The 3,777-nt window shown below is 34.3% G+C and overlaps 1 pseudogene; it reads right to left on the bottom strand.

Moving 5' to 3' along the window:
* Window positions 1-238: 238 nt before the first annotated feature.
* Window positions 239-1,541, bottom strand: LOC102889240 (annotated as a pseudogene).
* Between the last annotated feature and the right edge of the window lie 2,236 nt (window positions 1,542-3,777).

The raw sequence follows: 3,777 nt of genomic DNA, 5'->3' as shown, positions 1-3,777 counted from the left end.
CAATTCGTTTACATTAAAAAATAGTGATTTTTAAAAACTAATAACTTAAAAACTACCACAAATGCACACAAAGTGGTCCACAAAACATTCCCCTTTTCCTTCTGAAGGTATCGCAATGTGTCATCATCATTAACCAGTCTTTTACTATTAAACTTGCATGGCCAATTGAGATAAACAGTTCTAAGACCATTCTTCCACCACTAATTAAGACTGAGGTGGCAAGTATTGGGGATAATATTTATTTAGCCTTCTGAGCTTTCAGGGCAGACTTGGTGACCTTGCCAGCTCCAGCTGCCTTCTTGTCCTCTGTTTTGATGACACCCACAGCAACTGTCTGTCTCATGTCACAAAAAGCAAAACAACTCAGAGAAGGATAGTCAGAGAAGCTCTCAACACACGTGGGCTTGACAGCAATCATATCAACAATGGCAGCAATATCAGATTTCAAAAACTTCGAGCCATCTTCCAGCTTTTAACCAAAATGACAGTCAATCTTCTCCTTCAATTCAGTATATTTGCAAGTGATGTGAGCTGTATGACAATCCAACACAGGTGCATATCCAGCACTGATTTGGCCTGGATGGTTCAGAATAATCACTGTGAAGGCAGCTGCTTCCACTGGAGAGTCATTTTTGCTGCCACCAGCCTCATTGCCACGGTGAATGTCTTTGACAGACACATTCTTGACACTGAAACCCACACTGTCCTCAAGAAGCACTTCACTCAAAGCTTCATGGTGCATTTCAACAGACTTTACTTGTTACATTGACTGAAGCAGAGGTGACCACCATGTCGGGTTTGAGAACACCAGTCTCCACTATGCCCACAGGGATAGTACTGATACCACCAATTTTGTAGACATCCTGGAGTGGCAGACACAAAGGCTTTTCAGATGAGTTGGTGGGAGGACGCAATCCAGAGCTTCAAGAAACATTGCCAACTTTATGGGTGACTTTCCATCCCTTGAACCAAGGCATTTTAGCACTTGGCTCCAGCACGTTGTCATCATTCCAACTAGAAATTGGCACAAATGCTACTGTGTCAGGGTTGTAGGCAATTTTCTTAATGTAAGTGCTGACTTCCTTAATAATTTCCTCATGTCTCTCCGGGTTGTAAGGTGACTCAGTGGAATCCATCTTGTTAACACCAACCATTAGTCATTTCACACCCAGCAGGTAAGCCAAGAGGGCATGCCCATGAGTCTTCCCATTCTTGGATATACCTGCTTTAAATTTACCAATACTAGCAGCAACAATCAAGACAGCACAGTCAGCTCGAGATGTGCATGTAATCATGTTTTTGATAAAATCTTCGTGTCCCAGGGCATGATACCACTCTTAACATTCAGCTTTCAGTTTATCCAAGACCCAAGCATACTTGAAGGAACCCTTCTCCATCTCGACAGACTCTTTTTCAACTTTTTTGATGGTTCTTTTGTCAGTCTCACCACATTTGTAGATCAGATGTGCAGTTGTTGTAGACTTACCAGAATCTCACCGGCTAGTGACAATAATGTTGATATGAATCTTTTCCTTTCCCATTTTGGCTTAGAGTTAGCAGTGGTTTTCATGACACCTGTGTTCTGGCAGCAAATCCATTGTGAAAAAGCAGAACAAGACTACTTTATAATGATCATTTTAATGTACTTATTAAACCTCATAAATGTCATAAAATACATGTTAATTCAATAATTTACATTATACTTTTGTTACTGCAACTACTTCCAAACGGAAATGAAATATTTCACATATTATCTAAATATTCCTTACCATGAAATTTCAAAAACAAATTATAATTCTAATATATGCTTACATAGCCTTTCTGAGTATTTTGTTTCTCATTATTTTATCATCTCAGTTTATCAATTTCTCTCTCTATATATACATCTATCTATCTATCTCTCATTTTTTTGTTATTCTTTTTCAATTCAGCTACACAGAATAGGTAAGCATATTGTGATAGTCTACTAAAAATGGACTCTGGTCCTTTATGTAAGGCACTCGGTTATTACTTATTGCTTATTGTTTATTGCCTTTCTAATTGATTCCTCATCATTTGTGTTAAATTAATTAAGATTTAGTCATTGAATAAAGGAAAAAAAAAAAAACAAAACACCCTGTACCTTGAAGTAAATGACAGATAAAATGAACCTCCTTCAGAAGTTATCAAATATAAGCACATGGGCACATTTCAGTCTTTTCATGTTATACACAATGAATCCTCCTGCCCCTGGTCTTCTAACATTATACACTTTGAGTGAACCTTGCTTTACAAATTTAATTTTTTATTAATTATTTGGAAGGAGCAGATACTACCTATACTTTTAGATGATGTTAATTTAACTTGGAATTCCAAGCAACAATTTAGTTTAAAGATTAGACCCATCAGATTATCTGAACTCGCTGATGCAGATCAATTAGAGTGGTCTGTTTCTGCTTTATATATAGTGAAGGTGCATAACGAATTAAAGCACTGTTACTTGACCAAGAGGAAGCAAAAAAGATAAGGCAACTGTAATTCTAAACAGAAAGACAGAATTTTATTAACAAAGTTTATAAATATCAGTTTAAGACCACAGGGCAAATCATTTTTGCTATGTGATAATTTTAGTATATTAATATAATTTGTAACTCTATTTACTCTTCTGTCTGATTCCCCCAGTTCTGTTCTCCAAAAATCTAGTTCTATAAAAAATTTCAAAGCTCCCTGATGTAGTGAGTCTGATTCCAAGTTTTTGGGAGGCCTTCGAAATATGTCTTTTGTTGTTTCAGTAGCTATTTTTTTTAAAAAGTGATATATATATGTATGTATGTGTAGTGTGTATATATATATATATATATATATATATACACATTACACATACATATATGTATGTGTAATGTATATATATATCCACACATACTATGTATACTATTTATATACACACATACATACATATATGTAATGTATTTTACACATATCAACTTAGTCAAATACAACCATTTCTAAAACAACTATATAAAAGATACTAATTAATGGATTAAAATATGACAGTAATTTTGATGAAATAATAACATATGAAAAATAATCCATTTGTAAAATTCTTAGGTTTAAAAAATATAGAACAAATTACCAAACCAATTTCACTAATTTTATGTAGTTTTAGATAATGGGCTAATATTACATTTTATTCATATGTTTCAGTATATCCTTTACTCCCAAAATTCCCAAAAAATATATTGTATTGTGAATAGTTTTTAAGAGGGTATGTATGGCAGACTACATACCTAGATGAAGAAGTTTTTGTTTTGTTATGTTTTGCTTTTTAACCAATTACTAAATTAAACCAAGGATTTAAGTATAAGAATCCAATAAAGAAACAAATATTCAAACATGAATATGTCAGGCTTTCAAAAAAGAATTTTAAATTTTATGAATGTAAAGTATACTATTTATATTACAATTACAGAAGAACATTTGAAATATACCTGGTTTAGATAATGATTAATACAGTTTTTACTGGACCAAATGAATCTACAATTACAATCATTTAAAGTAACAAGCCATATGTCTCTTAGAAATTCTTAACCCTAAATTTCCAGTCCTTTTCCCTTCCATTCCTGACCAACCCACAAATCACTGGCCATTGTCCAAGGACACACACACACGCGCGCGCACGCACACACACACACACACACACACACAAATTATCTTTCCACACAAAGTAAATGACCAGTGTAACCACTGTGGCTCTGGCCTTATGGTCATTTAACATTCTATGGTCAGATGTTTTGTCTC

This window comes from Pteropus alecto, unplaced genomic scaffold (genome assembly GCF_000325575.1).
Source record: "Pteropus alecto unplaced genomic scaffold, ASM32557v1 scaffold14, whole genome shotgun sequence".
Classification (NCBI taxonomy): Eukaryota; Metazoa; Chordata; class Mammalia; order Chiroptera; family Pteropodidae; genus Pteropus; species Pteropus alecto.
Note: the sequence above shows the minus strand (reverse complement) of the source record. Positions and strands in the feature narration are given on the sequence as shown.